We start from the raw sequence: 26,806 nt of genomic DNA, 5'->3' as shown, positions 1-26,806 counted from the left end.
ATCATTTTCTAGCTCTGGTGATCAGAAATGAGCACAATACTTAAGGTCCAGTCTTACTATGGACATATATAGAGCAAACTGATGTTCTCACTTTCATTCTCCATTCTTTTATCAAAAAGACAGGAAACAGGAAGTTCCTCTATGACAATCCAAGGAAGACACCAAAGAAGTAAAGGAAGAGACACACAACTCACAGGCTGGGAGTTGCAGATAAAGCCACTTTATTATAGCACCAACAATAAAGACCTGACATGGGTCCATGTTTCAGTGGGCGAGCTGCCCACTTCAGGGGTCACGAACGAACACTCTGCAACCACTGTAGTGTATTTTACTGGTGCAATTTGCTGTATGACCATCAGAAATGGTCTATCCAACAATAATCAGAAGTATGATAAACGCAAATGCTGCCCTCAAATGGTGCAGGACAGACCTTTTCATTTCCTCTAATGATACTAGGGTCCACTTTAGAGTCAGCACTCAAGAAAAAGACCTACGTATCACTAGACAATACACTGAAATCTTCTGGTCAGTGTGCGGCAGCAGCCAAAAAAGCAACTAGGATGGTAGAAATTATTAGGGGGAGAGGGATGCAAAATAAGACCAACAATATTATAATGCTTCTGTATCACTCCACCTTGAGTATTCCGTTCAGTTCTGGTCAACGTATCTCAAAAAAGGTATAGCGGAATTAGAAAAGGTTCAAAAAAGGGCGACTAAAATGATAGAGGGGATGGAAATGCTCCCATATGAGGAAAAGCTAAAGAGGTTAGGGCTCTTCAGCTTGGAAAAGAGATGGCTGAGGGGGGATATGATTGAGGTCTACACAGGGCTTTTTTTGAGGGTGTACTTGGGGGTACTGAGTACCAGCACCTTTTCCATTGTCTGCTAAAATTGACCCATGGTCCCCACGTTTTAATGAAATAGCTCAGGCGCTACACAACAATACTGCCTTGTCAATGATTCTGTGACTGGTTGCAGGGGGCCTGGCTATTGTGGGGTGGGTCTCTCAGTGATCACCCCGCCCCTGAAGGCGGCCTGGAATTTGAGTACCAGCACCTTTTTCGCTAGAAAAAACGCACTGAGTCTACAAAATCTTGAGTGGTGTGGAGCGGGTGGAGGTGAATCGATTTATCATGCACTCAAAAAGTACAAAGATCAGGGGACACTCAATTAAATTACATGGAAATACTTTAAAAACAAATAGGAGGAAATATTTTTCACTCAAAGAATAGTTTGCCAGAGGATGTAGTAATGGCGGTTAGCATATCTGGGTTTAAAAAGGTTTGAACAAGTTCCTGGAGGAAAAGTCTGTCCATAGTCTGTTATTGAGATGGACATGGGGAAAGCCACTGCTTGCTCTGGGATTGGTAGCATGGAATGGTGCTACTAATTGGGTTTCTGCCAGGTACTTGTGACTTGAATTGGAACTGCTGGAAGCAGGATACTGGGCTAGATGGACCATTGGTCTGATCCAGTATGGCTACTCTTACATTTTTATGTTCTTATGAGGGACTTTGTCTAATGCCTTCTAAATATCCAAGTATATCAACCAGCTCAATTTTATTAACATGTTTGCTTTTACCCACATTCAGGGTCCACATGGAAGTCCAGTCAACAACGTGTGACATTACAGGTAAGATGTTCAAGATCTACTGCCACCTGTTTCAGAGCACCTCACAGAACATCCCTATTCATAGTAATATAGCAGATGATGGCAGATAAAGACCTGTACAGTCCATTCAGTCTGCTCAACAAGAAAAATGCATAGTATAAGGTATGATATGTATATTTGATCTTGACTTGTCCTTGTCATTTTTAGGGCACAGACCATAGAAGTCTGCCCAGCACTGGCCTTGTTCTCCAATTATGGAAGCTGAATCTGTCCAGCCACGATCAGGGCACAGACCATAGAAGCCTTCTATACAGGATTCCTTTGTGTTTATCCCACACATTTTTGAATTCCGTGTCAGCAAATACATGTGCACTCCTGCATGTCCTTATAAGTATTTTACAAAAGGCTCAGCATTCAGCAGTCTTTTATAAAATACCACCAAAACTGGACATGTCTCATCCTGGAAGACTAAACTAAACTATGCTTCTATACCACATTGACCATATCAGTTCTATGCAGTTTACCTAAAAAAAAAAAAAAAGCAACAACAGGCATACCTGAGGATGATACAATAAAATGATCCAGGTTTACCAGTCACAGCCTGGATTGTCACTTCCCTGATAGCTACCCACGATGGCAGCCTTTTCAGCTCTTATAGGCCCTATCAGTTGCTCGTGCAAATGAATTCTGAAATCTGAAACCACAGGCTGCACATGACCAGGAAACAGAAATCTTCAGAAAATAAAATATTAATGAGAAAATCTAATTAAGCCAATATGTTTCTTCGGCAAAGCCTATCCGGCAGCTGGGCTCTCTGGAGGACCTCTGCCTTTATGATGTGAAGGCTTTTATCTCACCTTTTCACACTCCCAGAGATACCAAAAAGGAAACAGCTCCACTATTAATTTGAAAGTAGCAAGAACTGATCCTTGGTCTTCTCTTTTCCTTTCTGTTTAACTCTTCTTTTATTGACAAATAAAAAGTAGCAGACACTGAGTCTCACATTACAGCACTGTGGTAGAACTCTTAAGACATGAGCCCTCATAATCAATGAAACTCTATTGCCATGAATTTCAAAAAATGTTCAAAATACCTGCAGACATGGAAAAACAAAAATAAAACCAACAAAAACACTTCAGCCCAATAATTCACACACAGTATTCCTATACAGGTCAGAAACTGCTGCTTATAATTAGCATCTTCCACTTTCATATGGGAAATCATGTTAACCAGCATTTCAGAAGTAACAAAACATAGCAAAACAGTAGATGATGGCAGACAAAGACCATATGGCCCATCCAGTTGGCCTAGATATACCTGCTTCCTCAGAATTGAGACATGCAAGTTAGTACACCTCAAGCTTCACTGGTATTTTAGAACAGAATCTGCTGATGTACAGCCTATTCCAAAATCCAGGAGAGATGGACGTTTATGCACCGAATGCAGCATAAACATCCATTTTAACAAAATAAACATGAGGTAGATATTGAGTCAGCGGTGGCCGGCAGTTTTTTTACTGCTGCCAGCTATATCTCCGGATAGTCAATGCTGGACCATGTCCGGGTACAGGCATTGAATATCTGTGCATACATGGCCAGCTAAAACATAAGCAGTCAAATGCAACATTCAACACTTAACCGCATAAGCTGAACCGCATAAAGGGGCCCTTTTACAAAGCATCCTACCACAAGCTAAATTAGAGTTACCGCCGGCCCAATGCGGCTGCCGGCAGTAGTTCTGCCTCGAGTCCGTGCCATTTCCGACGCGCTATAAATTGTTTTATAGCACAGCACTAATTCAGCATTAATCGGGCATCACCGCACGCTGCCCAGTTACCGCCAGATTACTGCGGGATCCCTTACTGCCACCTCAATGGGTGGTGGTAAGAGCTCCCCACCGCACAGCCACATGGTAAGTGTAATCCAGAGAGCACCTGAATTTCACTGCCCTCTGGATAGCTTCTGGTCCAGCATCTGCTGAATGCATGAAGCCTTTTGAACATCGGGCCTTAGGTTGTAAGTGCAATCCAGTCAGATTGTTTAATTGACAAAAACGAAAGCTGACTTTATAAATATTTGCAGTCCACAAAAGCAGAACACGTCTTCTGTTCTAAAAAGATTTTATTTTTACCAATTCAAAGTCAACAATGCCCAACATGGCCATGTTTCACCTTCCTAGAGGCTGGTCAGGGGCTACAACTATTAGGGTCCCAGAGGGCACTTGCACCTAATAGTTCTTAGTCCAAATTTAAAAAGCAGAAACTAGCAGTGCAGCAGCTATCAGCAGTATTCTCACTCGCAGAGTATCTCCTCCTCATTCAGCACCAATTTTGAATTAAAATACTGGAATATTGAGTAAGGGGATACACTGATTTTTTTTTCTCATTTTAGTTGTTTTTGCTTCATGATTTTTCAAGTGGTTGGATATTCATTCATTCATTTGAGTATTTATATACCACTTACACCTAAGCAGTTTACAGCTTCACTTTCCAGGTACTGGGTCTGTCTCTATTGGGTTCATAGTCTAGGTAGTACATTGTACTACTGGTATAGCTGGGGCAATGGAGGGTTAAGTGACTTGCCCAGGGTCACACAGACCTGCAGAGATTCTCCAGGATCTCAACCCACTGCCGACCATCAGGCAGCACTATGAATCAAACCCAGTTCCCTAGGTCTGCAACCCACTACACTATTAGGCCACTCCTCCACTCCTTTTATTCTGATGTGGTAAATAAAAATAGTCCTTAGCATGACCTTATACAGGTGTTTCCTGCACACTAAGGCCATTTTTACTGTGGCCAAAAATCTTCTGTAGCTTGTTCCTGAGTTCCAGCCTCCTGCCCCTAGTTCCTTTGACCCAGTTATTGCCCTCTGTCAAATTTTGGTACGTAGAATTGCTGGTCACAGCCAGGGGCTGTGACATTTAAAAAGTGTTAACTCATTTCTGGTAGTAATAACTTAATACAACCATTGTTAGTCTGGGGCCCAGGGCAGAAATATGGGAGGGGACCCCCCCCACTCCCAAACCCTTGCAGTAGGCTATGCTTCCTTCAGCTTGTGGTGGTTTTGGGGCCCCCTGTAGAATGAGGTCCCAGGGCAATTATCCTGATTGCACCACACCTAACACCAATCCTGCGCCCTGCACTAAAGAAAGCTATTAGATATGTCAGACCTTATATTAAGAGGAATAATCCTAAAACAATTTCTTTCCAATTGGTTACTTCAAGAGTAATCTGTTATCTCTTCCAGTTTAACTTTAACATGTCAACAAAGCAATCAAATATGAGAAATGGATAAAAGGCATCTTTATTTTGTTTTAAAAGGGAAACACACATAGGAGTGGACATACATTTGCAATTAGAAGCAGAGAAACTTGTGATTTTGGGGATGAAATAGGAATGTTTTTTAATTAGCATTTTCAAATATACAAATTCAAAGGAACACAAAGTTTGTCAGAAAAGTATAGCGATATCACACTATGGACTAGATTCTATACATGATGCCAAAAAAATTGCCAACAAAAAAGCACTATTCTATAAGCCGTGCTTACAGTTAGGCCTGGTTTATAGAATCGCACTGACGCCTGGAAATCGCGCCTAACTGTAGGTGTGGCCATTTGCACCAACTGAAATGTGGTACACATGTCGCACCTATATGAGGCGCATATCACCGTTATCCTATAGCGACACATGTTAATTCCAGGAACATCCTATTACACCCATACCCCTCCCATTTCCACTCCCCCTTTTTCTGATCGTGTGTAAATTGTAGGCTTGGATCCCATGTCTAAATTTACAAGCATAAATGGCAATTTAATCTAATTAGTGCCAATAATTGCTTGTTAAAAAGCCAATTATTGACACTAATTGGCTTGTTATTTAATTAAATTGTGCGCAAAAGTTTGGGTGACTTTTATAGAATTAGAGGGTAGATACATAGATTTTTTTAAAAATGTTAATTCGTCTGATTACTATGCTAGCCCACATAGGAGAAACCAAGTAAAGGAAAAATCTAGAAGAAAATAGATATAACTTATCCAATATATTCCAAAAGAAAAGCCAAGGGTGTACACTCTATAATACTAAAGGCCCTGATCTCATAGAAAAGAAAATCATTCCACAATCCTTTCCCTTCAAGAAAATATTGTAACTGGGACAGATCGGAAAATACATGTCTCACTTCTCTCAAGGTAACCAAATATTTACACGAATAGAGCAACTGAAAAGTCACACCCAAAGCCTGTACTTGCTGATAATAAGCTAAAAATAATTTTCCTAATCGGTATCCATTTTAAGACATGCCAGAAAACTGAAACTTTTCTAACCAAAAATGTACAATCTGTAAGCTTAAAGAATAATCGTAAGAGTGTCCCTATCCTGCAAAATAAGCAAAGGAAATAAGCAAAGTAGATCTAATCTCTGTCTCTTCAGCAGAAGTCTCCAAAATGTTAATCAAATTCAAACTATCAAAGGATATCTTTACTTGTTCATGTCTTGACAAAGAGCTGCTTCTTTTCTTAACTGATATTAGACTATATACTATGTTTTATTTAATGGAAGCAATCCAGAATCTTCATACTTAAATATCTCTTTAAGAAATCTGTAAAACATATCTTTCAGTGTAGTAGTTAACAAACAAGGAAAATTCAACAGCCTTAGATTCAATGCTTTAGTATAATTCTCAAAGTTTTCAATTGTCCGATAACCTACCATTTTATCTTGAGTGAAAGTAGATTGAGCAGGTTTTACCTATTAAAGCTGATCTGATAGTCCATCCAATTTAACAACAGAGGAAGCAAGATCCTTCCTTTCCAAATCCTTTCTGAATCATGGTAGAACCACGGAGCTCACCTTATAGAAGGATTCCGACACTTTCAAAATGGAGTCCAAAGTAACTATAGATGGTTTTTCCAGAGGTGGTAAATTACAGGTCAGCTTCTAAGCCTGACCTTCCATAGTTGCCCCCTAAGAAAGCTCACCCAATGGTGAGCCCTGCTTAGATGAATCTTTGGCCTCTGTGTTCACTGGTAGCGTCCCCACCCAGGAACAGCTTGTGACAGTGTTGATTCTGCCATCTCTAGCATCTCCACTGTCAGTTTCACAGTAGGACAGGGGGACAATACAGGGCCGGCAGGGCTGAGCAAAACTTCACTCCCAAAGCTAGGGCTCTTCTTCTTGCCCAAAACAGCCAGTACACTCAAAGGCGTACAAAAGGCAGTGATCTGCAATTGCTGAAGCTAGGGAATATTAGCCAGATGGGTGTGTGTCAAAGCCTTTCCTCTATGCTTAGGTATAAATATGGTGAACAGAAAAACAGCACCCAAAGAGATCAACCGCACACTCTCATGCTACGGCAGCCATCTTGATCCTGCCACACCCTTTTGAAATAGGAATTTTTATTTAGGGCTTCTGCCTAGTTAAACCCCGTTGAGCTGGCCATCTACCAATATTCAGTGACACTTAAGCGGGTAGTGCCACTGAATATTGCCTGTGACTGGCACAGCACTGTCTGATCAGTGTCAGGGTGGTCCTAGGGCAGAGCTTTGGTGTTGATGGTGTCTGAGGATCTCAAAGTGGAAAAACAATGTGACATGGTGGTGACCACGGCCAGAAGGATGCTAGGCTGCATAGAGAGGGGTATATCCAGCAGAAAAAAGGAAGTGTTGATGCCTAAGTACAAGCCATTGGTGAGGCCCCACTTGGAGTACTGTGTTCAGTTTTGGAGGCCATATCTCACTAAGGACATGAAAAGGCTTGATGTGGTTCAGAAAAAAGTGATGAAAATGCTTTGGGGTTTGCGCCACAAGACATATGAGAAGAGACTTGATGACCTGAAGATGTATACCCTAGAGCAGGGGTTCTCTACCCAGTCCCCGGGACTCACCCAACCAGTCAAGATTTCAGGATATCCCTAATGAATATGCATGATCAATACAAGGGTTACACTCAATTTTAATTAGTCACACTGTATTATCTCCCATCAAATCGACTAATTTTTGTATATTTAAACATATCACAATATATCTATCTTCAGTATTTATTAGTTACCATATTCTTACTCACAAACATTAGATCTCACATATTCCCCATCAAATCTCCTTAGACATCAATCATCTGAGACCTGATTGATGGTTGAAATGTGATTGAAAGAAGTGATTCAGATCCAGACAGATCTCCATGTTAAGATATGGGCTGTGAAGATTTCACATCTGTTGGTGTTTGAGATCAAGATTACAGCGGAACATTTTTACATTTTCACCATTTGAACTTAGCTGACTGGACATTGGATTATGAACTTTGGATACATCAAAGAATAAACAGGTGGAGCAACCAGTTGGGTTGTATCACGGAGGATTATTGTGGACTGCACATGATGTGGGACATTTTCATATCGTTAAGTTCAGATGATTGATGTCTAAGGAGATTTGATGAGGAATATGTGAGATCTGTTTGTGAGTAAGAATACGGTAACTAATAAATACTGAAGATAGACATATTGTGATATGTTTAAATATACAAAAATTAGTCGATTTGATGGGTAGATAATGAATATGCATGAGGTAGAATTGTATTCAGAACCTCCATTGTATGCACACATAAATCTTAATGCCAATTAGTACCAACAATTGATTGTTAGTACCCAATTATTGGCACTAATTGGTTTGTCATTCATTTAAATTGCATGTGCAAATTGGGCACATGCCCAAATTTGCATATGCAATTCTGAGTGCCATGTATAGAATTTGAAGGTTAGTGTACAGTTAAGGAGGTAAGTTTCTCTGAGAAGCTACTTTGAGGGACTCGTCTGGATTACTGATTCATGAGCTATCTTCATATCTGCTCAGGTCTTCAGGGGCATAAACACTCCTACATCACACAGGACCAGGAGCTCCACGGAAAAGCAGACTTGTTAGGGTTTTGAAAGAAAAGTGTTAGATTCCTATAATGTAAATCAAAATACAGAAAATCAGAATGTATCCACCTATCTTAATCAATTTGACAAGTCCTGGAGAGATTGTAAAAGAAAAGAAGACAAGACGAAGGAACTGAAATTTTGATGTGAGATTGGGGACAATATTGAATAATCTGGCTGCCTGGAGAACAGGGACTGCCACAGAAACCCCATAACTACAAACAGATGTAAAGTTCCTGTATATTAAGAGAAAACTGCAATGCAAACAAATCAATTATTTTATTCACCACACATACCGCAAATGCCCTGAGAAGGCGGCAGCTAGCTCTCGAACTATAACCTGCACAGTGCTAACAGACAGAAAAACTATCTTGAAAAAGCACAAGTTTGGAAAACAATGCATTTAGTCAGAGCATTTAAAGGTGGGGGGGCAGAGTCAACTAAGTGTGGTCAAGCATCGCTCAGATTCTTCTCTGCACGCTCAGCTTGTGTCAAATCAATGTTCACAGTCTGATGAGCAGCACAGTAACATGTCAGATGCATTACGAAAGACCCACTCAGCCACCAGGGAACAAGCTTTCATGGCACGCACCACAGAGTGGGTCTATGGCTTGTAAATGTCACATGAGGTGCTTTGGGATAACAATGAAACTGTTGCACTGTGGCTAAAAGGTGAAGCATTGTCTCTGCTGTGATCATAAGAAGTCCCAGTAATACCCAATTAAAACAGACTGAATTTTAAAATGTGTTTCTTTCCCCCTGATACAAAGATCTACAAGTGGGATCACCATTACAGCCAGATTGCTTCACAGGCGTAGGCAGTTCAAATGTCACGTTATTTCCTACATAGGCAAGACTGCTCTGCAAAGGTATTAACAGAGGAACTGCACATCATTTAAAGCAGAATTGGCACCAAAGGTGCCACCCACTCTGCATTGCACACCAGTCATGGGTTTTAATACTGTATTTCCTTGATTCTAAGATGCACTTTTTGCCAGTTTTAACGTCCGTGGAAAATAGGTGCGGCTTACATTCGATGGTGTTTTCGATTCGAGGTCCAAACTTTGAAATTGTGCGGCCTAATTCCTTATTCTCTCCACATAGCCATGAAAATCAATGTGTTTGCGCTTTTCCTTCTGCGTATTTTTGTTTATGCTATTTATTTACCATAATTTTCACTTTTGCAAAATGAGGATGTGTTTTAGAATCGAGTGTTTCTCCCCTCTTGTATGCAAAGTGTGGGGGGGGGGGCATCTTAGAATCAAGGCTGTCTTAGAATCGAGGAAATATGGTAGTGCACCTACCTGCACACTTACGCATGTCATTAAATCAGACCCACAATTGGATGAGTTTTGAACACAAGGCACACCTGCATATATTATTGACTGCAATACTGAAAAGCACTTTTGTACTTGATAACAGGTGTTGACTGTGTAAGTGCTTTAAATTCAATTTTCTGCCCCTTTACATGGGTACCTTTTCACTGTAGAAGTCACTGCAAATTTATCATTTTAATTGGAGGAGGAGTCAGAAGTCATTGGTAGAACCGCATTATTCATTCTACAGATAACTTAGGGGCCCTTGTACTATGGCATGTAGGCGCCTTCTATGCACGTCCGACATGCACCAAATAGGAACTACTGCCCAGCTACCGCATGCCCCGGGCGGTAATTCCATTTTTGACTCGCACACAAAACACGTGGTAGAAAATATTTTTTATTTTGTACCGTGTGGTGCTCACTCGGTGGTAATCAGCAGTTTACACGCGCTGGCTGCTTACCACCCGGTTAGTGCGTGAGACCTTACTGCTAAGTCAATGGGTGGCGGTAAAGTCTCAGGCCGAGAAAGGCCGCGCACTGGTTTTAATTTTGCCGCACGTTCATTTTCGGCCACAAAAAAATGCTTTTTCCAGGTGCGCTGAAAAATTGGCCTGCACGCGTCCAATACACCAGTGCAGGCCACTTTTAGGTGCGCCTTAGTGTAAGGGGTCATTAGCCCTTTAAGTCTGGCTGAAGATATAGCAGGGCCAACGTTATAAGCTGTGTTACCCATATAACTTTATCTGTGTATTATCATCGATCTGATTTAAACAGACATGATAACTTATCCATATATGTCAGTGAATGTCGCTATTGATCATTGGTTAAAGCAGGCTATGAATTTAAAAACAATAGTATGGGCCTGATTTTCAAAGGATTTATAGTCTGAACATTGGGAGTTATGCTCATAAATTGGCCTCTTTGAAAATTTACTAGGGCTGAGTACATACCTTTTTACTCAAAATTTCACTAACTTCCAATTTAGAGCATAAAAAGTGGGTGGCAACGGGCAAATTTAGGGCAGGGAAAAAAGTTAGGCGCTTAGCCCTGATTTTCAGTAGTAGGATTATAAATCATTAGGCCATAAATCTAGGCAAATGCAGCTGGGGGTGAACTCTTCACACCTCTCTCCACCAGCTTTCCCTTGCATTCTTCATGTTGCTGTCCCTCCTGTCAAAGGACCAGCAAAGCTGACAGCCGTGCGCTCTCCTGCTGCTGGCACCCCGGGGCAGAGTACCCCCACCGTCCCGCCCAATACGCTAGAGGCTCCCAGCATCCTAGTGCCTAACTTTAAGGCAACTTTTATAGAATTACCTCCTCTGTGTGCACTTCTCAACCTGTTAATTCTTACTTCTGTCCTTGGTAGGAGTGTCTTCTAGGAGGGAGAGAGTGGTGGGGATGTGGAGGGATTGTGCTGGAGGGACAGCAGCGTGAAAAATGCAAGGGAAAGCTGGTGGAAAGAGGTATGGAGAGTTTGCCCCCAGCTGCATTTGCCTAGATTTGTGGCCTAATTTATGATCCTACTACTCCGTCTGTTTTTTCTAGTGAAAAAGGTGCCGGTACCCAAATGCCAGGCCACCCTTCAGAGGTGGGGTGATCATTGAGGGACCCACCCTACAGTAGCCAGGCCCTCTGCAACCAGTCACACAATCTATGACAAGGCAGAATTGGTGTGTAGGGCCTGAGCTCTTTCATTACAACTTGGGGACCATGGGTCAATTTTAGCAGACAGTGGAAAAGCTGCCGGTACTCAGTACCCCCAAGTACCCCCTCAAAAAAAGCCCTGCTACTACTAAAAATCAGTACTAAGCTTCTAACTTTTTCCCCTGCCGCTGAAAATTAGCGTTTAGCCCCAAACAGGCAATGTAACTGGCCTGAAGCTATTTCTGACAGTTTAAATCGCTTTGAATATCACTCCTATGTGTCCATATAAAATAGGCTGCAAACTGCCACCTTCTTGCTCTCTCAATCCAATTAGCCAGTTATATAATTACCCTCTAAAGGCGCATTCGCCTTTTGCATCTACTCAAGCTACTGGAAATTGCTCCTGGAATGAACTCCTGTTTCACTGAAACATGTAAATCACCACCTGTACAAAGAGCATGCTCTTTAAAAGAGGGAGGAAACTATTTATTTTTCTCCTTCATCCAGCCAAATCTAGGTTTTGCTTCTTTATGTTTTTTGCTGACCTGGTCACATTTGCTTGAAATTATGCAGCTTCTTATCACAGAGAAATATCCCCACAGCACTTTATAAAAGGAATGCCTGAGTCAGCAAGCAGAATTGGCTCTAGCATCTATTAAAATCCAAGTAAATAAATAAACCTGAAAATCTTTAAGAAGATGGCTGAATGTTCCTGAGCAGAAACTTTCACCTAGTGATGTGATTATGGAAAAGGGGCAAACTCCACTCCTACCTCACTCAGACACATCAAAATGCCCTCAATTTAATTTCTTGCGTACCATCTGCAAGCCTGAAAGCTATCAAAGCAGTGTATACTTAAAGTACAGTAGGTATTTCTCTGTCCCTGGATGGCTTACCATCTAAGTTTGTGCCTCAAGCAATGGTGAGTTAAGTGACTTGCCTGTGATTCCAAGGGGCTCAGTGGGATTTGAACTGGACTCCCCTGGTTCTCAGCCTCCTGCTTTAACCATTAGGCTACTCCTGAACTCCTTTAGGGCAACATAGGTAACATGGAGGGGCATAATCGAACGTCGCCGGTGAAATAGATCGCCGGTGATCTATTTTAGCAGCGGCGCAACAGCTGGCCGGAACCGTATTATCGAAAAAGATGGCCGGCCATCTTTTTTTTTCGATAATACGGTTTAGCCTGGCCAAATGTCAGAGTTCGCCAGGTTTGAGATGGCCGGATTTGTTTTTCAGCGATAATGGGAAAAAAATGCCGGCCATCTCAAACCCGGCGAAAGGTAATGGGAGGAGCCAGCATTTGTAGTGCACTGGTCCCCCTGACATGCCAGGACACCAACCGGGCAACCTAGGGGGCACTTCTAAAAATGTTTAAAAAATATATACAAATACCTCCCAGGTGTGTAGCTCCCTTACCTTGGGTGCTGAGCCCCCCAAATCCCCCCCAAAACCCACTCCCCACAACTTTACACCACTGCCATAGTCCTTATGGGTGAAGGGGGGCACCTACATGTGGGTACAGTGGGTTTTGGTCGGGTTTGGAGGGCTCAACACTTAGCACCACAAGTGTAACAGGTAGGGGGGTGGACCTGGGTCTGCCTGCCTGAAGTGCACTGCACCCATTAAAAACTGCTCCAGGGACTTGCATACTGCTGTCAGGGACCTGGGTAAGACATTTGAGGCTGGCATACAGGCTGGCAAAAAAGGTTTTTATTTTTATTTTTTTAGTGTGGGAGGGGGTTGGTGACCACTGGGGGATTATGGGGAGGTCATCCCCCATTCCCTCTGGTGGCCATCTGGTGAGTTGGGGCACCTTTTTGAGGGTTGGTCGTGAAAATAAAAGGACCAAGTAAACCCGGCGAAATACTGATTAACGCCACTTTTTTTTTCCATTATCTGTGAAAGCCGGCCATCTGGTAGCCACGCCCATGCCCGCCCATGTCCCGCCTTCGCTACACCGCTGACATGCCCCCTTGAACTTTCGCCGGCTCGGCGACGGGAAAGCGGTGATGCTGTCAAAAAAGCAGCTTTCGATTATACGGATTTCGCCGCTTTTGAGAGATCGCCGGCCATCTCCCGATTTATGTCGGAAGATGCCCAGCGATCACTTTCAAAAATAAGCCTGATGATAACATAGTAGATGGCGGCAGATAAAGACCAGTATGGTCTATCTAGTCTGCCCACCAAGATAAACTCATTACATATGGTATGAAGTGATACATCATATGTATACCTGATCTTCATTTATCCTTGCCATTTTTAGGGCATAGACCATAGAAATCCGCCCGGCACTGGCCTTATTCTAAAATTTCTGAAGTTGTTGTCAAAGCCCCTGAAAAACCCTATTCCAGCCCATCCAAGTCTATTCAGCCTCGATCAGGGCACAGACCGTAGAAGTCTGCCCAGCACCAGCTTTCCTACCTAATCTCCCCTAAGCTTCTTTGGATCCGATCCTTCTAAACAGGATTCCTTTATGTTTGTCCCACGCAGGTGCAGGAAGAAAATTTGTTTTTCAGCATTATTTTAAGTTCCACTTCCCTACTACTAATCATGTCTATAGCGCTACTAGACGTATGCAGCACTGTACACATTATAGGCAGGTACTTTCCCTGTCCCTAGAGGGCTCACAATCTAAGTTTTTGTACCTGGGGCCATTGCCCAAGTGAGTTGCCCAAGGTCACAAGGAGCTGCAGTGGGAATTGAACCCACTGCACTGACCATTAGGCCACTCCTCCCTGCTAACATTCAGTGGACACCAGCCAAGGCACCCTTATTTTGGAAGACAGATATTTAGGCTAGTCTTGGGTTCACATATCCCTTTTGCAGTGGCGTACCAAGGGGGGTGGGGGCGGTCCACCCCGGGTGCACACCGCTGGGGGGGGTGCCGCATGCCGGTCAGCGTCGTTGGTTTCCATGCTCCCTCTGCCCCGGAACAGGAAGTAACCTGTTCCGGGGCAGAGGGAGCATGGAAACCAATTACGCTGACCGGCGTGAACCGGGGGGAGGGGGTTCTTTTGCCGGGGTGGGGGGGGGTGTCGCGCTGCACGGGGGGGGGGGGCGCTGCACCCGGGGGGGCGGGGCACATCGGCGATCCGCCCCGGGTGTCAGCACCCCTTGGAACGCCACTGCCCTTTTGTGTGCATTCAGAAGACGGTCTTGCTGACTTTCATTTGAAACAAGCAGGGCCATGTGAATCACAAGGCTTGAAATAGTATTATTCAAGTCAAGTCAGTCCTAGAATACTCCCCTAGCCAGTCTGGCTTTCAGGATTTTCGTAATAAATATGTATTTAGTCAAATACTTTTTGAAGAAATCCACCCAAGGCAGTGTACAGCAAGTATAACCCAGACATAGGCAGTAGACAACTACAGCAGTAAAAATGTTCAAATAGCAGCACGCATTATAACGTGGAGGGGTATTTTCAATATGACGTCTAAGTCCAACTTTGGACGTTTTGCACAAAATGTTCAAAATCCGAATAGGAAAGGAGGTAATTTTCGAAAAATGGAAAGTGTCTATCTTTTTTTCCAAAAATACCGTTTTGAACAAAGTTTTGTGCTTTGTACGTGTTTGGGGGTTTTTTTTTTTTACCATTTTCGAGCAAAAAAATCCAAGTAAAACACGTAGAAAATCAAGCCATTGGGATGTAGGAGGGGGCCAGTAGTTTTAGTAGACTGGTCCCCCAATCATCCCAGGAGAGCAATGGGGCACCCTAGGGGGCACTGCAGTGGACTTCAAATAAATGCTCCCAGGTATACATCTCACCGTTGCTCCTTTATCTTGTCTGCTGAGCCCCACAAAACCCACTACTCCAAACAACTAGATAGCCTTTATGGGTGAAGGGGCACCTATATATGGGAACAGTGGGTTTCTGGTGAATTTTGGAGGGCTCAGTTTCCACCGAAAGTGTAACGGGTAAGAGGAGTTATGGGCCTGGGTTCACCTGTCTGCAGTGCACTGCACCCACCACTAGACTAGCATACAGGGTCCTGGATGCTGCTCTAATGGACCTGAGTATAACATCTGAGGCTGGCATAGAGGCTGGTAAGTAATGTTTTTAATCACATTTTGGGGGGATGGGGGGGGGGGTCAATGACCACTGGGGGAGTAAGAGGAGGGCATCCCTGATTCCTTCCAGTGGTCATCTGGTCATTTAGGGCACCTTCTTGTGCCTTATTCATTATAAAAACAGGTCTAGTTCAAAGCATCTTAATTTTAGTCCTGGACAGTTTTGTTTTGTTCCATTATGACTGAGAAACGTCCAAGTCTTAGGGATGCCCAAATCTCGCTCTTAACACGTCCCCTTGAGATTTGGATACACTGCAGACGAACAGCATAGAAAAACATCTGAGAAATAGGTTTTGAAAATACTGATTTGGACATTTTTGTGAGAGAAACATCCAAATGCTGCTTTATGCCACTTTTTTGATGTTTTTTCTTTCGAAAATGAGCCTCAAATTATACTACTTCCAATGTTAACACAACACATTAAAACATCTGATAGCAAAGGAGACAGGGGAAGTAGAACAAATAGATAAGACAGAGTAACAGAAGTTTAGGTAGATAATTATCACGACTGTGGAGTCGGAGATGAAAGCAATTTTGGGTGGAGACGGAGTCATATTCGGTAAAAATGTACCGACTCTGACTCCAGTTTCAAAATAAAAAACATTATACTATATTGTAAATGTATCATTTTATACTTACATATACATATCTTTGTCTAGTACTTTAGATCCAGAACAAAAAATTTAAAGCCTAATATTGGAAGGAGTCGGAGTCAGACAGCAGAATAATAGAGGAGTTGGTTGAACTCTTTTTTGGAAACAAAGATGGCTAACTCATCTATACCACAACCAAGGAATATATAAACTTCAACGCTGTAATAAGTTTAAATATCACTTGAACTTCTTTTCTGCCGCCTATTCTTTAACCTAGATATAATTAAACTTTTTCCTATGTATTGAGGAATTGCCTCCATGTTGTGGACTAAAGATGAGTAATGGTCATGATTTAAAAGATTGCAATAGTCAAATTTCTTATATTTCTGTATTGACTTATAGTCATCTATTCTTTTTCAAGATTTGTGCTTGAAATAAAATTGAAATGCAATAAATAAAATAAAATAAAAAAATAGAGTCGAAGGTTTGATGTACCGACTCCACAGCCCTGATAATAAGGTTGACTAACAAAGGAAAAATTGCACATACAGTCAGAGCAGATGCATGTAAGTGACCTCGGCTACAGCGTGTGTGGCAAGTAGATCCTGCTGCATTGTGTGTGTGTGTGTGACTAGCTACCAAGAGATAGATTTGAATGCAGTGGACTAGTAGTTCTCATTTTCCCATTAAGAAAAAACTAAGCATAACTACCAGCAATAAAGCTAGGAATGAATCAGTATGTTCCTTATGACAACAGAACCAACTGGCAACCCTACTCTGCTCCGTGTATGCAGCAGACTGGTACGGGCTAAGAGATGGCACATTCAGGAAGCAGACAAGCATGTCAGATGTGCGTCTGGGCATATGCAAAGATTCACACTATGGATTACTGTTTGCCCTGAATTCTGGCACAATTTATGTGTAGTAATATGGGGTCATCCAAGTTATTTCAACAGTGTGCCACGTGATCAGAAATCCATTTAGCATGTTACAATAAAACAATAGCATCGCTTATACTTATCGAAATCTGTGAATCTGTTCTGAAACAGCAATCTTATATCCACCAAATAGCTCTGTAATTCTTCATAATCTTGTACATAAAATGTGCTAAAAATCTCAAAAGGGTTCAGGGGCGCCACATCTGGCCCACAGGTCACACCTTGGATGCCCCTTCTTCCTCTTGGTGTCATACCACAGGAATTTAAAGGATTAGCTGACTTGACCCAGCAGTATCACCTGGGCTGGTTACTTCATAAATATTGTCTTGAAACATCATTAGATATGGGGGAGGTATTCTGACTTTTTCCTCATTTTTCCTTTATGGGCTCACAGGGCCAGAGTTATCAATAGTGGTGCTAAACTGTCAGGCTCACTTATAATATATGCCAGGCAGATCAGTACCAGAGTATTTATGAACCTGCCAGCACTAATTTCATTCAGTCACAAACTGCTTGTTCTGCCGTGGCCCATTAAAATAATAAGAATCTGGGCCAGATGTTTTTGACTGGGAAGCATGCCTACCAAGGCCCCAATGAGTTATACTTTTTCCACACATATATTTTGTGCAACCAGCAGCGCCTCCCTGACATGATCTGCCACCTTTTAACTCTTTTTGAGTCTGCAGGGCTTGTTAATTCTAATACAGCTTGCCAAAATGAAAATCTTGCTCAGGGAGACCAAATTGTTAAATCAGCAGTTATTAAATGTTTTGTCTTAAATGGTTTTCATGCATTTTTCCCTCATGTGCATGTAAAATATGTTCATTTTTAAAGTAATATTAAACTGCCACTACCAACTCCATCCCTTCTCTCTCACTTTCTGCAAAGCAAGTGAATCCTGGTTCTAACAGTGAATGATGACATCATAGTTTGGTCTGATTAGTTATGAACAAATACAGCACCACCGTGATGTCATGAAATATGCACCAGACACTCCACAGAGTTAGTCAAATCACTACGGTTTGGAGGGCCTGAGATAATACTCGGGCAGGAGTTCCCCCAGTGATATATGTGCTTGTTCATATCCTAGAGAGCAGTCCATGGTGTGAGAGACCTTGTCTGGACTCATCACTTTGATTATTTAATTTTTTAACATTTTATTTATGAGGCTTCTCATGACGAGATTCAAAAATTGAATGCAGGAATTTCAAGAACACCATGTGTAAGCAAAACATCCAAACCAATATCTACTACGCATAAATTCTCTAGAAATCTCCAAAATGAAAAAAGAAATGAGCAGAAAACAAAGAATGCAGTGGAGTGGGGTGGGCAACCTCAGTCCTCGAGGGTTTTTAGGATATCCCCAATGAATATGTAGCTAGTATTAAATCATTCAACAACTATCCCTGAATTGCACTTTATTATTTCAAAACAAAAATTTTTATATATCAAATTTTTTAAAAACACATTCCAAAGGTAAATCAGCTATAAACACCCACACATCCAAACATATCAATGTGTCCTACCTAATACAATGAAAATACCTTCCTACTACAGTACAATTATAGCAGCAAATCCTCATCCAGTACCCCACTGTTAGCCTCTTACTCCAGTTCAAAAGTTCTCTCATAGAGGCTCCCTTCCATTCATTTCTCAACAGTTTTTTTAACTCCTTCCACCATTGGCAGTCCATATCTATCAGTCCACTAGTGCTGTTGCTGGAATGTATTCTCCTCAATCACAAAATTAACAGCTAGGTAGCAATGAGCTTCTCCCCAACACAGCAGGCATCAAGTTGAAATGTCTGGACCCATTTGACAAATCTTCACAAGTCAAACCCTTTTGTATCTTGCAATTTTCCCTTTGGAATATGTTTTTAAAATTTTTGATATATAAAAAATTTTTGTTTTGAGATAATAAAGTGCAATTCAGTGATAGTTGTTGAACGATTTAATAGTAGATACAATTTACAACTATAAGAGAGTTTACCCAGTGTTGTGATGTGTGCAATGAATATGTATGAGATCTATTTGCATACAATGGAGGCCAATCACATACCACCATCCTTTTTGCTTTCATCTGCAGTTATTGGGGGGGTCTTGCCACTGTCTTTCACTACCTATTGATCTCCACCAGTCTCCAAGCATGCAACATTAGCTGAGGAAACAGTCAGCAATACTCCTCATGAGCAGATTGTTCTACCTGTGACTGTTTCTTGTGCTGGGTTCAACCTGCAGCATACCACTATGAAGATCACCTGCAGGACGCTAAAGACTTTCCTCCATTTCCCCATGCTGACACCAGGGTAACTGGTTATGACCTCAGACAAAACTCTGATACTCTCCCAGCATGGAGTGATGGAGTTAGCCTAAGCACCACCTTTGCCTCCTTCACCTCTTTGATTCTTGGTGCAGATCACCCACCTCATTAGTCTCCCTGAACCCTTTTAAATAAGGAGCATAGTTTAAAGTTATACATTGCATTTTTTATTCTGATACTAGAGCTGTGACTTCTGTTTAAGAAAGGGCATTGTGAAGTCCCAGGAGAAGATGCTTAGCAGGAGACTGAATTATAGCGGAGATTCACAATAACCTTGGCTATTGCAATCTGTTTTCCTGTTTGAAGGTTAGGGGCCAGCATAACTTGAAATCTCCAGTCTCTGCACAACTGTTATAGTTTGCATGAGTTTTGCCATCTCTCCAATTAAAAACCCTAATGGGACTCACCTTCTATTTCCAGGCACAGAAATGAGGTGCCCATGCAAGCATATGGGATTGGAAATCAAATATCAATAGCTTTGAAGTCTAAATTACAACAGCCTCTGTAAATGTTAGCCTAGATGTGCTTGCCCATGGAGCTGAACAGGTACTTAAACTGATTTGGAGGAGGGGGATATAGGGGTTTCCACCTGCAAAAACTGCTCCTATTTCCTAAAAAAAAAAATAATAATAATAATAATATGGAGTAAATTCTCAAAAGATCACCAAAATGTAGGTGCTGGAATGATGCGCTGTACGCACAGATTCTATTACGACAGTTGGGCGCACAACTGCTTATAGAATACAAACTTAAGTCTGCTTAGTGGCTGGTGTAAATGCTCAAGCCTAACAGTAGGCAGTTAGGAATGTACATGATAATATTCTATAACCCAGTGATTCCCAAACCTCTACTGCATGCAAATCTCTCTCATGAATATTCATTGTGGATATCCTGAAAACCTGACTGACTGGGGTGCCTCCAGGACCAGGTTTGGGAACCACTGTTTAACCCATAACTGCCTGATATGACCCTGACCTGCCCATGCCCTTCCTATGTCCAGCAGGAACTTCCTTGAACGAAGGCACTACTCCGGCGCTGAACTAAAGAAGACTCTCTTCGGCTGCAGCAAACGAGGTATCTGATGTGGCGGCGGGCAGGCGGCGATGGCGGCGGGGGGAGGGTTGGTGGCAGGAGGGGGGGTTCAAGGGGATCATCGCCAGGGGGCCAGGGCCAAATCTACAGGGGCTCAGGCCCCCTCAGGCCCCACGTAGCTACGCCACTGGTGCCAATTAGTGCCAACTGAGGCCAATTATAGCCAATAACTGGCTGCTAACTCCAATGAACAGCTAATTATTGAATTAAGTTAAGAATATAAGAACACCAAATTGGGTCAGACCAATGTTGAATCTATGGACTTGTAGGTCTAGCTTGTAAAGCATTGCTATTATTTCCTTACTTGAAACCAATAAAACAGAGATTTAATGCAAACATATCTCAGTAACATCTACTGTGCTGCCAGCACAAAAAACACATTTGAGGCAATTCAGTAAAAGGTGTACCTGCATTTAGAACAGAAAAATAGCCATACTGGATCAGACCCAGTGATGTACCTAGAGTCATTGACACCTGGGGCTCGTCATTTTTTAACACCCCTCTCCAAAATCCAGTACTAGGCATACCGAAAATACAAAATACTCAGGACCTATAGAGCAATTCTACTATACCATAAGCAGTAATTTCTACAAGTCACACAAGGAAAAGGAAAGCATCTTAAACACTACAGTGAGCACTAGAACATCAATTCACCTATTATAAAATGAAACCAGACAGAATAATACAGATCATCAATCCTGTACAGTCAATGCCAACTGAAAGCCATGTCTTTTTCACAAACACATACACCCTAATCCACTATAAAATAATACAATGCAACACCACAGAAACAGAAAATGTGCTCTAGTACTGTGCAAAATATAAAGACGACAGATGTAAATTTGAAAATACTAACAAATACCAATCACCACTTTACAAATTAACAAATAGAAATAAAACAAATAATATCATTTTATTGGACTAATAGATTTAGCTTTCAGAGGCCAAAACATCCTTCCTCAGGTCAATATAATATAGTACTGTTACAGTATCCTATCCTGACCTGAGGAAGGGGGTTTTGTTCTCTGAAAGTTAGTCAAAATGTATTAAAATTAATCCAATAAAAAGATTACATTATTTACATGTTCTATTTATAAACATTTATTAACACAGCTACAATACTATTTTATCCTAAAGCAAAAAAATAAAAATATATATTTTATTTACAGTTTGTTGTCTCTGGTTTCTGCTTTCCTCATCTTTTCACTGTCTTCCTTCCATCCAGCATCTGTCTTTGCTCGCTCTCTTCCATCCAGCATCTGTCTTCGCTCTTTCTCTCTCTCTGCCATCTAGTGTCTGCCCTCTCTGCTGTCCCCTCCATCCAATGTCTGCCCTTTCTATCCCTTCCATCCACTGTCTGCCCTCTCTCTCTGCCCCTTCAATCTACCATTTGTCCTCCCTCTCGCTCCCCCTTCCACCCAGGCCTGCCCTCCCTCTCACTCCCCCTTCCATCCAGGATCTGTCCCCTCTCTCGCTCCCCCTTCCATCCAGGATCTGCCCCCTCTCTCGTTCCCCCCTTCCATCCAGTATCTGTCCCCTCTCTCTCTCTGCCCCCTTTTTTCAGCCCCCAGTTCTAGCCCCATTATCCCACCTGCCCCTAGTTCCAGCCCCAGCCCACATCTTCCACCTGCCCCCCTTTTCAGCCCCCAGTTTCAGCCTCACTATCCCATCAGTCCCCAGTTTCATCCCCAGCTCTTTTCTCCCACCAGTCCCGAGCTTCAGCCCCAGCTACTTCTCCCTGTTCCCCCTTTTTAGCCCCCAGTCCCCACACCAGTCCCCAGTTTCAGCCCCAGCCCTTTTCTCCCACCAGTGCCGAGCTTCAGCCCCAGCCACTTCTCCCTGTCCCCTTTTCAGCCCCCAAGCCCCCGGTCCCCACAGTTTCAGCCTCTGCCCCTTTTCAGCCCTCAGTTCCAGTTCTGGCCCCCTAATCCCACCTACCCTCCTTTTCAGCCCCCATTTCCAGTCCCCTTCATCCACATGCCTTGCATTAGGGACCCCCTTTTCTGCCCCAGAACCATTCTCCCACCTGCCCCAGGCATAGCCCCATTCTCCCTCCTGCCCCCTTCTCAGACCCCAGTTCCAGCCCCCATCTCCCCGACCCAGTCCCCTTCTCCCATCTGAGACCCCCTCCCCAACCGAGTCCCCACCTGCCTACCAGCTCCGTCAACAGACGACCCTCTTCTCCTGCCACCCGGCACCTGACCCAGCCTTTTAAAAAAATCTGTGAAGCGGCGGCGCAGCGCAGCGCCTCACGTCTGCTCTGCGTGTAAAGGAAGCAAATCACCTCGTCAGCCGGCCTTCCCTCATTGTGTCCCGCCCTCTGATGTAACTTCCTATTTCCGCGAGGGCGGGACACATTGAGGGAAGGCCGGCCAACGAGGCGATTTGCTTCCTTTATACGCAGAGCAGATGCAAGGCGCTGTGCCGCCGCTTCACAGATTTTTTTAAAGGCTGGGTCAGGGGCCGGGTGGCAGGAGAAGAGAGTCATCTGTCAATGGAGCTGGTAGGCAGGTGGGGACTGGGGCACCAGCGGAGCCCCCCTCCCCCACCTACTGACACCCGGGGCAGACTGCCCCCACCGCCCCGCCCTTGGTATGCCCCTGATCAGACCAATGGTCCATCTAGCCCAGTATTCTGCTTCTAATAGTGGCCAATTTTAGGTCACAATTAATAGCAACATTCCATTTTACCAATCCCAGGGCAAGCAGTGGCTCCCCCTATATCTATCTCAATAGCAGACTATGGACTTGTCCTCCAGGAACATGTCCAAACCATTTTTAAAACCAGACGTGCTAACCGCTGTTACCAAATCCTCCAGCAGTTCCAGAACTTAACTATTCGTTGAGTGAAAAAATATTTCCTCCTATTTGTTTTAAAAGTATTTCCGTGTAACTTCATTCAGTGTCCCCTGTTCTTTGTAGACCTTTATCAAATCCCCCTCTTTAAAATAATTGGCACTTATGTACATATATGCACTATGTGCTAGTCTATAAAATGGCATGCTATAAAAGTACATTAGTGTGCGTCTGCAAGGGGGGTGCATAGATGAGCAGAGCATGGGAGGGGCATGGGCGCATCTATACCTCAGATGCATACCTTATACTATAAGTTACGTATATACATTGGAACATGTAGGTGCTGAAGATACTGTTGTGTGGGTGAATTTCTCTCACTTCCACGTTCACTAATAACAGTTAAGTAGGAGCCACAAATGTCATGTGCAACATCAGGATGCCGCTTTGGTGGCAGCCCTTTGACCAGTACGTCTGATGCTAAGAGATGAGAATGTCTAAGCACTGGCCAGAACACAAAAAATCGCAATTCTGTATCATAATCATAAATCTTATCTTTTTTTGATACTTCATACATTTTGTAGTTCATGTATACATTTTATGTATTTGATTTATCATTTGTACGTTTTTAAATTGTTTTGCACTGTATCACCCATGGTTTTATGTTAACACGGTCCCGTGTCTGGTCCCAGTTGTTTGCAAAATAAAAATGTGTTTTCAGAATCTACCAGTGGGTTTGTGCTTGTGTCCAACGTTGGAAGACCCATCTTTTAACCCTACTCCATTCCATTGCTACCTTTGTATAATAAGCAAAGATACAAAAAATTGAATAATGGAAAAAGCCATTCCATCTACATAGAATTCTGTTGAACAGCGCCCACACTATGTACTCTATGAATATATGAAAAAAAAGGAGAGATCCTCATAATTTAAAATCAAGCAATCAATACAGTCATATTATTAGCTGTTAGTATGGGCTAGATCCAATTTTAATTATAGATGTTCTCCTATAATGGTTAACTCAAGAAGTGCTGTGAGTGAAAATGTCCACACAAAACAGTTACACAATGTTCTTAAGTTTTTGTGCCCTCATGAGAAAAGATATCAATGTTAATATCAGGAGTACATATCTATAAAGAACTTATCTGCTCCAACACAAAAGTCCCTGTCAATTTCTCATTTTTGTTAAGGGACCACATGTTTTCTCTCACTTATGACGTGTTTTCCTTCACTTAGCCAATATCTTTCCATATCGTATAAGTACCACATTACAATAAATAGATAATAGTGGGATCCTAAACTAATGTAATAATAAACATATTCTTAATGTTAAATCCTTTGTTTGATGTTGAAGTTTACTGAGAAACCCATTACCATCGGCCTTGACTTGCTAACATTAATTATCTTAAATTGTAGTACCATCACTCCACCAGCAGAGGAAGGTACCCTCCCAAGTCAGTCTCTCTTTTACAGCCAGTGAAGAGAATACATATAATCCTTCTATAGGCAAAAATATGCCAAGGCAAATAATTCGTATGTCAACTCTAACTCATCAAAAGATACCACTTGATCCTCATCAAAAACTATCCCTATCAGACCAATCCTAACCTCTCTCACTTGTGAAAACCACTAGGTCCCAATGCTGGTTCAAAGAGCAAGTTATTAGCTATTGACCTAATCCACCTAGAATGGAAGGATAGAGCGGATGATAAATATTTTTAAATGATTAGATAAAATGCCTAGAAAGCTGGTGTTTGGTGGGAAAAGTGAAATTAACAGAAGACCACAAAGAGTACAAGGAGCCTTCAAGAGTGGGGGCGTCAACTCAATTTTTATTAATCAGACCCAACACGGTCCGTGTTTTGGCGAAACCACCTGCGTCAGGGGTCCCATGTGACAGTACAGTGAAACCACCCGCTCATTCCTGTCTCTGCCAAGGGGCTGGCTTTCTAATAGCAATACTCTGCAGCTCCGTGGTAAAGACAGAAATGAGCAGGTGGTTTCTCTATACTGTCACATGAGAACCCTGACACAGGAGGTTTCACCGTAACATGCACTGTGTCGGATCTGATTAATAAAAGTTGAGTTGACGCCAGGCGCATAGCTACAGGGGTCCACGGGGGCCGCAAATTATGTCCGGGACCCCCGCCAGCAAAGGTATTTGCGAGGCAAGGGGGTGCGAGGAGGTAAGGGGGGGTGCGAGAAGGCGAGGGGGGTAAGAAGGCATGAGGCGGTGGGGGGGGGGGAGGTGGGGCGAAGCAAAATGTGGCAGTGGGGGGAGGTGGCAGCAGGGCAGCACTCAAAATGTGCCCCCAACCTCGGGCTCTGGCCCCCTCCCACCGTAAGGTCTGGCTACGCCCCTGGTTGACGCCCTTGAAGGCTCCTTGTACTGTTTGTAGTCTTCCATTAATTTCACCTTTCCCACCAAACACTGCTCAGTTTCAACCCACAATTTGTGCTCCAACATTGCTGCCATACTATTTTTTTTTGTTACATTTGTACCCTGCGCTTTCCCACTCATGGCAGGCTCAATGCGGCTTACATGGGGCAATGGAGGGTTAAGTGACTTTGCCCAGAGTCACAAGGAGCTGCCTGTGCCTGAAGTGGGAATTGAACTCAGTTCCTCAGTTCCCCAGGACCAAAGTCCACCACCCTAACCACTAGGCCACTCCTCCACTCCACTACTATTGCACTCTTGACCTATGCAGCCTTATAATATAGATGAAGATTCCCAGACCACCCACCCTTCTGTCCTGGAAAAGCGCCTAATTAGCTAATCAAGGAGATTTTTGGTCCCACATAAACCAAAGGAAATTAACCTGCACTTTCTGCAAAAACATTTTGGAACTAATACTGACAAAACTTGAAATAGGTAGAGCATATACACTGTAGCCATTTAGGCAATAAGGCCCATCCCTCTAAACCTTCTGTATTTTTGCATACAGTTTGGGATAATTAGCTTGAAACAAATCAGTTATTCAAGGAGTCAACACAACTAAGTATTTGATACCCTCAGTGGCCCAACGAAAAGAAAATGAAGTCTGTAACACTGCTTTAAGGTTAACACTCAATCTTTCTGATTTACTCAGATTAACTTTAAATCCAGATATGACAGAGTAACACTTAATCTCTAGCATCAAAGTCAGTAAGGTGACTGCTGGGTTAGTTACTGTCAGAAGGACATCACTGGCAAATAATGTAATTTATATTTCCTCCCTCTTACTTCCAAGCCTTTGATATCTGGATTTACTCGCAAAGAAGCCACAAAAAGGGCTCTATGACAAGCTCTCTCTTAAAAATCAGATTGACTGTTCTCTGTTCTTTTTATGCTTTACATAGAATTCATTCTGTCAAACTACTCTCATTTCCTCCTCTATACGCACACTGATTCATTCCTTAGTTATCTCTCATTTAGACTATTGTGATGCCCTTTTCTCTGACCTACCTTAGGGCTCAAGCAACTGCAACTCATACAATCCACATCTGTTAAACTACTTTACATTTGACCATGTGAC

The 26,806-nt window shown here is 42.7% G+C and overlaps 1 protein-coding gene across 2 annotated transcripts in view; it reads right to left on the bottom strand.

Moving 5' to 3' along the window:
• The window catches only part of GALNT14 (polypeptide N-acetylgalactosaminyltransferase 14), a 610,663-nt gene that overhangs the window by 444,868 nt on the left and 138,989 nt on the right, over positions 1-26,806 (bottom strand). The window lies entirely within an intron of this gene.

The sequence above is a fragment of the Microcaecilia unicolor genome, chromosome 3, assembly GCF_901765095.1.
Source record: "Microcaecilia unicolor chromosome 3, aMicUni1.1, whole genome shotgun sequence".
Lineage (NCBI taxonomy): Eukaryota > Metazoa > Chordata > Amphibia > Gymnophiona > Siphonopidae > Microcaecilia > Microcaecilia unicolor.
The sequence above is the reverse complement of the archived record's forward strand: the minus strand, read 5'-3'. Positions and strand labels throughout refer to the sequence as shown.